This window comes from Dendrobates tinctorius, unplaced genomic scaffold (assembly GCF_039654945.1).
Source record: "Dendrobates tinctorius isolate UK_male_01 unplaced genomic scaffold, ASM3965494v1 ptg000120l, whole genome shotgun sequence".
NCBI lineage: Eukaryota > Metazoa > Chordata > Amphibia > Anura > Dendrobatidae > Dendrobates > Dendrobates tinctorius.
Genome location: NW_027361788.1, coordinates 36,542,441 through 36,555,162, shown reverse-complemented (window position 1 = coordinate 36,555,162; position 12,722 = coordinate 36,542,441). Strand labels below are relative to the sequence as shown.

At 52.0% G+C, this 12,722-nt stretch overlaps 1 long non-coding RNA gene across 1 annotated transcript in view; it reads right to left on the bottom strand.

Annotated features, from left to right (window-relative positions):
* LOC141046781 (uncharacterized) overlaps positions 1-12,722 on the bottom strand; it is a 179,429-nt gene that overhangs the window by 154,085 nt on the left and 12,622 nt on the right. The window lies entirely within an intron of this gene.

Below are 12,722 nucleotides of genomic sequence, written 5' to 3'. Positions count from 1 at the left end.
GCTGTGTGAATCCACGTGTCACATCCAGATCTAACAGCCTCATGAGGCAAAAAGTACATGCACATGCTGATTCTATATTCCTTTTTTGTTGTGCGCTAAGGTTACTCATGTTTTGGCTTGTAGTTACGAATTTTATGCTGCTCCTCACGTGGTCGGTCATCAAAGTCATGGTACATCTGGCGACAGATGCGCCTCCATGACGCCTCCTTTCTTGCCCGGTTTGAATAATTGGCATCGCGTTTGTCCCAGATTTCGGGACGCTCCTGCACCAGGACTATAGACATCTCCACATTTATGTAAGTGGACACCATGCCGCTGCTGTACTCCGTGGAGGCGTACTTCCTGGATGTCTGGAGCGCTTTTTGAGCTCATTTGCATGTCTAGACTTCCTGATGATGGATTGGCCCATTTCCTGTCACCAGCCAAAAGATCTGCGTATTGCTCGCAGGTCACACGTCTGGTCCGTGTGTAATCCGTATTTTTTGCGCACCCATAGACTTGCATTGGCGTACTACGGCCGTAGTACGCTGACAATCACAGCATGCTGCGATTGGCACGGAGCGTAGAATACGGATGAGAAATATATGCCTGGTGCAAGTGACCCCATAGAGAATCATTGGTCCGTGTCTAATGCGTGCTTTTAGCGCCTCTCACTTGGCCGTATTCCTCGCCAGTTAGCACTGATTCTCACCCCAGGCTTCTATTAAAGGGATCATTGGTATGGAAGTCAGGGCAAATCCACTCAGTGCTCTGGTTCTGACCCCAGGCTGACGAGATGATGTGGGATATTAGGGGTAGTAGTCTGGTGGCTTTGACGGGATGATGTGGGATATTAGGGGTAGTAGTCCGGTGGCTCTGGCTGACGGGAATGCATGAGAATCGCTTACTTCCCGCATGTGGCTATGCCCACCATGCGGGAAGTTAAGCATCTCATGTGTGGTTGGTACCCACGGTGTGGAGGAGAGGAGACTGTCCTCCAGGCCCTGGGTACCATACCCCTGTAAAAAAAGAATAAAAAATAAAAAATCGGGGTATATTTACCTTCCGACGTCCCGCGCTGCATTCCCGGCCTAAGCGTTCCCAGTAATGCCTTGCGGCAAGGTCCTGTGATGACGTAGTCTCGTGTGACTCTAGCGGTCTCGCGAGATCGCTAAAGTAACGCGACACCAATGTCACCACAGGTCTCGCAAGGCATTACTGGGAACGCTGTGGCCCGGGATGGCAGCGCGGGACGTCGGAAGGTAAATATATCCCGATTTTTTATTTTTTATCATTTTTAACATTTTATCTTTTACTATTGATGCCGCATAGGCGGCCTCAATGGTAAAAAGCTGCTCACATTTGTCAAACACTATGTTTGATGAGTGTGACCAACCTGTCAATCACTTTCCAAGTGATGCTTCAGATCGCTTGGAAAGTGCTTGAGAAAATCACGAACAGAATCGCTGTGAAATCGCGATTTCTGGGAAGGAGTCCGGTTTTCAGTGTGCGTTTTAACACGCAACGTGGGCACATAGCCTAAAATACGAAATGTTGGCCTACTGAAATGTATGTTCAGTAAACGCACTCATTACTTGGTGGAGGCTCCTTTTGCATCAATTACTGCATCAGTGCGGCATGGCATGGCATGGAGGCGATCAGCCTGTGGCACTGCTGAGGTGTTATGGAGGCCCAGGTTGCTTTGATAACAGCCTTCAGCTCATCTGCACTGTGAGGTCTGGTGTCTCTCATCTTCCTCTTGTCAATACCCCATAGATTCTCTATTGGGTTAAAGGGAATCTGTCACTTCATTATGTCACAGTATTTAAATGACTTGGGTCCGGTCCGATGGGCGGTGTTTCGGGTCCTTTCCTCCACCCCTCCTTGGCTGCTGTCTGCAATATTTCAGGAAATATCCATACTTGGCCTCCATATTACGTGCGTGCTCATTGCAATTTCGACTCGCGCACGCGCAGTATGCTTTGCCCAACTGCGGGCAAAGCCGAAAAGTATTAGTGTGCATGCGTCGGTGAACTATGTCCCAGAAGTATTTTGCTGTGTTCCGGGACTTAGTTCACCAGCGCATGCGCACAAATGCAGATTGTGATGTGCACAGATTCCCTTTAAGGTCAAGCGAGTTTGCTGGCTAATCAAGCACAGTGATACTGTTTTTTTGAAACCATATATTGTTACTTTTGGCAGCATGGACAGGTGCCAAGTCCTGCTGGAGAATGCAATTTCCATATATAAAAATATATGGTGCTCTCCAATCATGGTCCATGAGGCGGTGAGCAATATTTGCCTATAAAAGTGGCTTTTCTAGACATACACTCATTTCCATATGGAGAGACATTGAGATCTCCCATCGTTCCCCTTAGGAACCCTATATAACGCAGGGGGAACCGTGTTGGGACAAGCTGTTTGGAAGGAGTAGCAAGAGTGGACCCTCTGGGTCACGGTACCAGGATCCCTGGGGCGAGCTGGCCAGGTGGTGCCAACCCCTATACAGGGACCGTTAGGAGCAGGCCCGAAGGAGTCGATTACCGTGACAGCTGATACCAAGAGGGGCGGCTCAGGTGTGAATGAGACAAACAAGGCAGAGGGTCAGGAGCGACCGGAGTCAGGAGCGACCGGAGTCAGGAGCGACCGGAGTCAGGAGAGACCAGACGGGGCCAGAGTACCGTACGGAAGGCACACGATAATCAGGCACCTCCATGAGGAAGGAGCCACCTGACATACCCTGTGCTGGAGCTTGATTGGTAATCGCTCCACAGGGCTGGTGCAGCAGGGGTTAAGTGAGGGGAAGAGAGCGCGCCCGTGGCCTAAGGCGCATGCCCGGGACAGGAGCAGAGGAGGAGGAGGAAGCCCCATGCAGAGCAGCAGGACGGGAGACTTGGGGCGCTGCGCGCCAGCTGGAGTGGTAAGCGGGGAGTCGGGGGAGACCCCGGGAGCAGGAGCAGGCAGAGCGGGACCCGGCGAGACAGGTGACGCCGGCCCGACCTGACAGCCGGCGCTGGTACCGACCTGCCAGGCGGCGCCAGCGTGACACTGTTTCATGATAAGTGTCATACCTACCTTAATATGTTTTGACTGTAAAACATGTGCATCTATTATGGATGTGTATGATCCCAGCAGGATTGGCTGGAATCATGTGTCATAAATTGGATATTTTTCCTTTGTCCTGATTGGGGAGCACCTTTTACTTTTTAAATGAATGCTTATAGCTACAGTGAATCCATGAGTCTATTGTGGATATCTACGGTATATCTATAAAACGCTATTTTATTACAGCTATCTACTATACTGACTTCTTGAGCTTATTATGTATACATTAACCATTTGATCTAGTTACCGATAGAATTGAGCGAAACGGGTCGAAAAATTTCAAAAGTCGCCGACTTTTGGTAAAGTCGGGTTTCATGAAACGAAACCCGACTCTAGGGTGAGGTCGGCCACGAGCTCGGTGACTTTAGCGCCAAAGTCGTGTTTCAAAAGTTTGTTTTCCGCCCTTTTTCAGCCAATCAGGATCCACGGACACTGTGGGCAAAGTGATGACATAGGCAGGGGTCACCACCATCTTTGAGAAGGGCATGCAAGTGATTGGCTTGCTTTGGGGGGCGTCACAGAGGGTATAAAAGGGCGTGCACGCCGACCGCCATGTTACTCATGCTGATCTCAGAATAGGGAGAGCTGCTGCTGATTCTGTAGGGAGAGCGTTAGGCAGGGAAGAAGATACCAAAAACTACTTCTGCTGCTAGCGATTTAGCCTGTACAACACACCAGTTACTGTGCAGTGCAAGGGGAGGCTATATTTTGGTGCATCAGCTCTGTTGGTTATTAGGCTGCCTTTTAAGGCTTCCTGATAGCTGCATTGCTGTTTTCCCACTGCTCTGCAAACTGCTTTTTTAAAAGCAATCCAATTTTTTGTCCTGGCGAGGTACTGAGCGTGCATTTTTTCACACCATACAGCGGTGTACGCTCCTCACACAGTACCGTGTAACGGCTGTTATCACGGCCACAGTGAAGCTGTCACTCTGTAAGAATAAGTCGAGGACATGTTCCGTTCTTACAGACCTACACCTTCTAGTTTTGATTGCTTTTCAAACAGTTAAGTATATTTGCTGTTTGATCACATTCAAAACTATAGAGAGACAGCGTGTGTCTGTCCGTATACTTAAAAAACACGGAGCTTGACAATTTTACGGATACCGGACAGCGGTGTACGTGCACGCTCCTCTCTCAGTACCGTGTAACGGCTGTTATCACAGCCACAGTGAAGCTGTGTGTCACTCTGTAAGGATAAGTCGAGGACATGTTCCGTTCTTACAGACCTACACTCTAGGGAGATTCCTATTCTGCCCAATTCTATATACACCTTGTAGTTTGTCATACACTAGCCAATTTCTGCCTGTGACATAGCGGTGTGATATTCACTGGGCGTCACACAACAGTGTCCACAAGTGTGTTCAGTAATTCTACATCTCCCCTGTCCTATAGTGATATTTTTCACACCTGCGACATTGAGCCTGTGACATAGCGGTGTGATATTAACTGGGCCTCACACAACAGTGTCCACAAGTGTGTTCAGAAATTCTACATCTCCCCTGTCATATAGTGACATTTTTCACACCTGCGACATTGAGCCTGTGACATAGCGGTGTGATATTAACTGGGCCTCACACAACAGTGTCCACAAGTGTGTTCAGAAATTCTACAACTCCCCTGTCCTATAGTGACATTTTTCACACCTGCGACATTGAGCCAGTGACATAGCGGTGTGATATTAACTGGGCCTCACACAACAGTGTCCACAAGTGTGTTCAGAAATTCTACATCTCCCCTGTCCTATAGTGACATTTTTCACACCTGCGACATTGAGCCTGTGACATAGCAGTGTGATATTAACTGGGCATCACACAATCCAACAGTGTCCACAAGTGTGTTCAGAAATTCGACGTCTCCCCTGTCCGATATACACCTTGTACCTTGTTTTACATTACTATATAGTTTGTGGGATTTTGGGTACATTTTTACCAAAAATGAGAAAGGCTGGTGGAAGAGGCCGTGGAATTGGGCTGGGGTTGCCAGCTGGTAATGATGGTGTTGGTGGTGGATCTGATGGTAGTGGCAAAAGCAAAATAGGACCGAATGCAGGAGGTGTTGAGCCTGCGTCATCGTCTGGCTCCACAAGGCCTCGAAGGCTTAGTTTTCTAGGAGTTGGCAAACTGCTTTTAAAGCCAGAGCATCAGGAAAAAGTTTTGGCTTACATTGCTGACTCAGCCTCCAGCTCTATCGCCTCCTCTTCTGAAGTTGTAAAAAATAAAAGCACTGAGTCTTCATTGGAGGCTCATGTTCATGAACTACACCTTTCCTTGTGTCCTTCACCCCAACCAAGATTGAAGGATGACGCAGGCCATACAACTGATTACTCCATGGAGCTGTTTTCACATACCATGCCTGGGTTATCAAGTGAAATGGTGAATTACCCAGGCCAAGATGAATCTGACATGGAGTGCACTGATGCACAGCCACTGATAGATGATTCTGCTGGTACATTCAGTCAGAGCACTACATTGTCCTCGCAGTGTAATGAGCCAGATTCTGACCCTGATGAGACTCAGGTGCCCCTTCCCGCATACTATACCACCATACACGGTGACACAGAGGAAGGTGCACATGACATTGAAGAGGAGGCGATGGATGACCCAGTTGTTGACCCAGATTGGCATCCATTGGAGGAAGAGGGTGCTGCTTCCAATAGCTCAGATGAGGAGGAGGAGCATCCACAGCAGACATCGACATCGCAATAGCTGTTATCTGGCAGGCCCGGAGCACTCCAAAGACAGATTCCAAAAATCAAAAGAGTTGCTGGACAGCTTGTCCAGACTGTCAAAATAGCACAGCGTGCTAGGCCGCAAAATGTCTTCCAAAGTAGGAAGAGTGCAGTGTGGCACTTTTTTGAACAAAATCCTCATAATCAGGCCAAAGTTATCTGTAAGAAGTGCGCAAAGACCTTTAGCCCAGGGAAAAATCTGAAAAATTTGAATACCAGTTGCATGCTTAGACATTTAACCAGCATGCACTTGCAAGCGTGGACACAACACCAAACCTCAAGTACCACATGTGCAACTGATCACAAAAGATGGTAGTCAGCAACGCTACATTGTTTCCCCCACTGTAAGCCCACACTGTTAGCACAGCAGCAAATGTTGAGGTGTCGTTGCAAGGCCAAAGCAGTCAGGGAATCCCACTGTTATATCAACGAAAGACTGAATCTAGGCCATCAGAAAGAACACCAACTCCATCACCACCATCAACCCTCTCTCAGTCCGCCCTGTCCACCGCTAGTTCCTCCATATGCAGCTCTCAAGAGCCAGCTCACCCTCCCAGAGACTATGAGTAGGTCGAGAAAGTACTCAGTCTCTCATCCGCGTACACTGGGTTTGAACGCCCACATTGCCAAACTAATCTCGTTAGAGATGATGCCCTATCGGTTGGTGGAAAGCGCAGCTTTCCGCGAACTCATGGCCTATGCAGTACCACGCTATGACCTACCCAGTCGCCACTTCTTCTCTCGCAAAGCCATCCCAGCCCTCCACCATCATGTGAAAGACCGCATTGTCCATGCACTCAAGCAGTCAGTGAGTGGAAAGGTGCACCTCACAACAGATGCATGGTCCAGTCGGCATGGCCAGGGCCGTTACGTGTCCATCACTGCGTACTGGTTTAGTGTGGTGGATGCAGGGTCCACAGGGGACAGCGGTGGTGGGACAGTGCTGCCTAGGCCACGGTATAGGAAACAGTTGGCTGTAGGCGTTCGACCCTCCTCCTCCTCCTCCAGAAGCGAAAGCTCGTCCACAGAGCGCAGTCGTATGAGCGCTCCATCTGCAGCTGCCACTGTTGCACACGGGTGTCCCCCTATCGAGCAGGTAGTGGAAAGCGTCAGCAGGCTGTGTTGAAGATGATGTGTTTGGACGACAGACACAGCGGAGGTGCTGGCCGAGTACTTTCAGCGACAAACTGAGTCATGGCTGGGCAGTATACATCTTGAGGCAGGCAAGGTAGTTAGTGATAACGGCCGTAATTTTGTGGCAGCCATAGTCCTTTCAAAACTCAGCCACATACCTTGCTTGGCTCACACCTTGACCCTGGTGGTACAGTGCTTCCTCAACAATTATCCGGAGTTAACAGCCCTGCTCCAGAAGGTGCGAAGATTGTGCGCGCACATCCGCTGCCGGTCGCCTGTACACTCCATTCATATGCAGAAGCTGCAGCGATTGCTCCACCTTCCCAACCTCTGCCTCATTATCGACATTGCAACAAGGTGGAACTCCACCTTGCACATGGTTGAGCGGCTGTGCGAACAGAGGCAGGCCATAATGCATTTGTGGGAGGATACACGGCCAGGCACTTTGAGAGCAGACATGGAGTTGACAGGTGTGCAGTGGTCGAAGCTGAAAGACCTCTGTAAAGTCTTTCAGTGTTTTGAGGAATGCACACGGCTGGTAAGCGCAGACGACGCCATCCTAAGCATGAGCATCCCACTTAAGTATTGGCCGGAGCCTCCCCTCCCCTCAGGAAAGGCGTTAGGCGGAGGCCAGCATGACGGGGGGGTTTGGAGGGTGAAGGTGGGGGGAGTGGGTTGGTGGAGGGGGTGTTGCCACTATATATAGGGGCATGCAATGGGGCCTCCCTCCTCACAGTTCCCGCTCTGCTACACCAAGCAGTTTGTCGACTCACCATGGCCGACTTGGAGCGGGCGTTGCAGTGCGTGAGGGCGGCTTCCTTGAACCAGCCGCCAGGATGGCTGGAGGCGCAACTGGCGGCGATCACCCCGGGGACGTCCGGGCAGCCGATCCTGCCTGCAGCGAGGGAGCGGCGCGCACGGCGGGTGAGGCCGCCTGAAAGTCTTTCCCCAGATGCGGCTCCTCGGGCCTCCCGTCGGCGCAGGAGCCCCTCCTGGGACCCTCCAGGCCGGGCGCCCCGCGCTGCTCGCTCCAACGGGCCCCGGCTTGGGAGGAATCCTCAAGCCCGGCGAGGCCCTGCGGCGGTGTCCGGGCCTCTGTCTCGCTCTGTGCAGGGGGCGGGGCGGACACGCGCCGGGCGGCGCCTTACACAGGATCCATCGGAGGGCCGCGCTGGTGGCTCTAATACAGCGCGGCCTGCTCCCAGCTCCACTTCCCGGTCGGCAAGGACGGCGTCAGCGGCCTGCGCTACAGCAGGGCCTTGCCCCTCACCCTCCAGCGTGGCGGGGTCAGCGGGTCCATCGGGGGCGCCGCGGCGGGGGGGGGGATGCCCGCAACGTGGCCTGCTTCCTGCTCCGGGGGCAGTAACAGGAGGCCAAGCAGCAGGGACGGGTCGGCCTGCTGCTCTGCAGGGCACTTGTCATCCACCCCCATATCTGGCAGCAGGGGGTATGCTCCGGTCCCACGGAGCTCTTCATCGGGGGCCGCACACGCGTCAGTGCGGACGGCTGGCGTGTCATCGAGGTCTCCGGTCGTGGCGACGCAGTCAGCAACGTCGCTTGGGGATCTGCAAGCGGGATCCCCCTTGGGTTTCGGGCCCGATGTCCTGGTTCCCTCAGGGGGGAGTCCCGGACGACAGCGGCGGTCAAGTGGAGCCAGCATCAGGAGCCAATCGGGCAGGAACGCATCCGGGGATCCCGATGCTTCGGCTGGAGGGCTCACAGCTCCCTCGCAGCCCAGTGAGTATGCATCTGTGTCCCCTGTATGTCAGTCATTGGTGTCTCCAGGGTTAGGCGGGGTGGGTCCCTTGATGGACGGTTTGAGTAATGGGGTGGGGGTTACGTCCATGCTTGCAGATGTCCGCAATTTGCTGTCACGTTTAGAGCGGGGTATCGTTGTACCATCCCCTTTGGCAGCCTGGGTGGGGTCTCCATCTGGGGGACAGGTGGGGCTGAGCGGGCCAGGGCTGGCGGGGCGCACTAGCGAACCAGTGTCAGTTTCGGTGCAAACAGAAAAGGAGATGGAATGTCGCGTGCACTTGGATGACAGGGCTCACAGCGAGGTCTATGTCTGCTTTGAGGGCCCATTGGGGGCTCATTTAAAGAAGGAAGTTAAGGAGCGCATATGGAAGGACGAATATGTGGAGATATTCTCGTTGTTGCCTCTCGAAAAATTTAATCTGGATAAGAGCAAGAGGGTGGATAGCAAAAAGGAGGAAGAGGAGAAACGCAGGTGGCGCTTAATTCCTCAAACGTTTGTGAATTGGCAGCAAGCGTTTGCCATTTTGGCAAGCATTATAGGGGAAAGGGCCCCCAACAATTGCTCGGCATTGTTTTGTTACCTGGATGCGATAGGCGTTTACGGGGGGCAGGCGTGGCTGAGGTACGATGAACAATTCCGGCAGAGGAAGGCTGTTCGCCCAGCCATTCGTTGGGATCAGAAGGATATTGGGTTATGGATGCGCGTCATTGCACAGAACAAGTATGGGAGCTCCTTTCATGGGGGGGCTGGCAGCACCAGCCAGAGCAGCGGTAACTCAAGTGCCACGAGCGGAAGCGGATCGAGGCAAGGGGGGCACCACAAGTTGGGGGTTTGTTGGCAGTTCAACGATGGGCAGTGTAAATTCGGGGCGAATTGTAAATTCAAACACCTTTGTTCCTCTTGTAACGGTGCTTCCCAAGGAGCGTCTAAGTGTTTCAAGAAAGGGAAGCCAGGAGCCGGGGGCGGTAATTCAAAAGGGGTAGACTCCAGTGAAACTGGAAAGGATGGTCCCTTATCTAAATAGATATGCGGACTGGGAAAAAGCGGCATTGTTGTACGCGGGTTTTAGGGATGGTTTTGTGATTCCGCATCCTCCTTTTGTCATTCCGCTCGTTTTAAAAAATTTGCGTTCGGCTCTGGTTCACGCTGCTGTCGTCTCGGACAAAATTGAAATGGAAGTTTCTTTGGCCGTATGGCCGGCCCTTTCTCGTCCCGGCCTTTTCCGGATCTGGTGGTCTCTCCCCTGGGCGTGGTTCCAAAGAAGGAGCCAAATAAGTTTCGGCTTATCCAGCATTTGTCTTTTCCACGGGGTAGGTCAGTCAACGATGGTATTGATCCGGAGATATGTTCGGTGGTTTACTCCTCCTTCGATGAGGCGGCACGGTGGGTGCGGAGTTGTGGTCGGGGGGCCCTTATGGCTAAGACTGACGTTGAAGCTGCCTTCCGTCTGTTACCGGTCCACCCGGACAGCATGAGGCTCCTGGGTTGTTTTTGGGACGGCAAGTTTTTTGTGGACAGGTGCTTACCCATGGGTTGCTCATTGTCCTGCGCGTATTTCGAGGCCTTTAGTTCTTTTCTTGAGTGGGTGGTGCGTGACTTTTCTGGTTTCGAATCAGTTATCCATTATTTGGATGATTTTTTGTGCGTCGGATCTGCTGAATCGTTGCGTTGTCAAAGACTATTGCAAACCATTGAGTGGGTTGCTGAGCGTTTTGGCGTTCCGCTGGCGCCTGGTAAAACCGAGGGCCCAAGTACGTGCTTGCGTTTTTTGGGGATTGTTATTGACACCGTTGAGTGGGAGTTTAGGCTGCCGAAGGACAAGTTGGCTGATCTGCGGGCCTAGGTGGTTCAAGCGCGCCATTTGAAGAAAATATCGTTCGCGATCTCCAGTCGTTGTTGGGGAAGTTGAATTTCGCGTGTCGAGTAATGCCGATGGGGCGAGTTTTTTCACGTAGGCTGGTGAGCGCTACTGCAGGGATTCAGGCCCCCCATCATTTTGTCAGATTGTCGTCGGAGCTTAGGGCAGATTTGGCGGTTTGGGAGTCTTTTTTGGTTGGGTACAACGGTCGCTCTTTGGTGATGTCTGATGTGGTTGGTAACGACGCTCTGCAGCTGTTTACGGATGCGGCCGGGGGTATCGGTTTTGGAGCTTATTTCAGAGGACAGTGGTGCACGTCTCGTTGGCCTGATGAGTGGATCGAGTCTGGTTTGGTGCGTAAGATTACATTGTTGGAAATTTTTCCGATCCTGGTGGCAGTGCATTTGTGGGGTCGGGAGTTTCGGGATCAGCGAGTGCGGTTTAATTGCGACAACATGGGTGTTGTGTGCGCAATCAATGGGCTTACTGCCTCATCTCCTCCGGTAGTTCGGGTACTGCAGCAATTGGTTCTGCTATGTTTGTCTTTGAATGCGTACGTGACCGCGTCACATGTTCCTGGAGTCAGGAATGAAATAGCTGACTCTCTCTCGTTCGCAGTGGGATCGCTTTCGCTCCTTGGCGCCAGAAGCAGAGGTCGAGGGTTTGGCTTGCCCGGAGGAACTGTGGAGGTTGGCTTATGGGCCGCAGAGTCACTGATTGAGTCCTCCTTGGCGCCGAAAACCTGGGAGGCCTACCGGGCTGTATGGCGGACGTGGGAGGAAGTTGTGGCAGCTGGCCCTGTCATTGGTTTCGGGCAGGATCAGGAGGGAATGCTGCTGGCCTGGTTGGGGCGCGGTTCACTTGAGAGCTGGTCTTGCGCAAAAGTGTCACAGGTTTTGGCTGGATTGTCTTTTGGCTTTCGGTTACGCAATAGTCGCGATTTGACGAAGACGTTTTTGGTCAGACAAGCGGCTAAAGATTTTCGCCGCTGCAAAAGTGGGGGGGATTTGAGGAGGCCGGTATCTTTTAATATGTTGGAACAGTTGGGCCTTGTGCTGGAGTCGGTTTGTTCTTCGCATTATGAGCTTCTGTTGTTTCGTTTAGCTTTCTCGTTCGCCTTTTTCGGAGCTTTACGGGCGGGTGAGCTTGTTTCCCCCAACACAGGTTCAGTTGGTGGGTTATTGGCAAGGGATGTTGTGTTGACATCGCGTGGTGTGGAATTTTGGTTACAACGTTCCAAGACAGATCAGTCGGGAAAAGGCCGTCGGGTGGTGTTGGGCAGTGTGCCCGGCTCTTCAATGTGCCCTGTTCAGGGTTTACAGAATTTTTGGGAACTGCGTCCCAGCTTGAGCGGATCATTGTTGTGTCATGTTGACGGCACTAGTTTGTCTCGTTATCAGTTTGGGGCTGTTTTCAAAAAGTCTATTCAGTTGTTGGGCTTAGACGAATCCCGTTTTGCAACTCACTCTTTTAGGATTGGGGCTGCTACGGAAGCAGCGGTTGGGGGTTTAGGTCCTGCGGACATAATGCATATTGGTGGCTGGAAGTCTAATCGGTACCGAAGCTATGTTCGGCCTCAATGGGAGGGAGGGGCGGCTTGAGTGGAGGTTTGGTGGTATATCGGGAATTTACTTTTCGAGTACCGTGGTATGTTGTGATGTTTAGCGCCCCCTCCCCCTCTTTTTTGTTTCAGGTACCGCACCTTTGTTAGTTTGGATTTTTGGGCACTCCTTTGTTCATTGGGGAGCTGATGCAAGCTGACGTCCGGAACGATGGCAGACAACTCGGCTTCTCCAGGAACGTGGCAGTGGTGCGGTGGCTAGGTTTCAGAGGAATGGAGTGGAGAAGGGTATTGAAAGAAATCCATGTGTGTGCTCAGTTGGACCGCGCGCCGGACATTCTGGTTCTTCATGTCGGGGGCAACGATCTAGCGGTTCGACCTTTTCGGGTGCTGATTAAGGACATCAAGCAGGATTTCTTGCGGTTGTGGTTGTTGTATCCGGGGGTCACCATTGTCTGGTCAGAAATTGTTCCAAGCAAGCGTTGGCGTTCTATGAGATCCTTGGTGAAGGTCGACAAGGCAAGGATAAAAGTTAACAGGGCGGCATCTTCCTTTGTGGTTAGGAATGGGGGCGTGGTTGTACGTCATTTTGATCTTG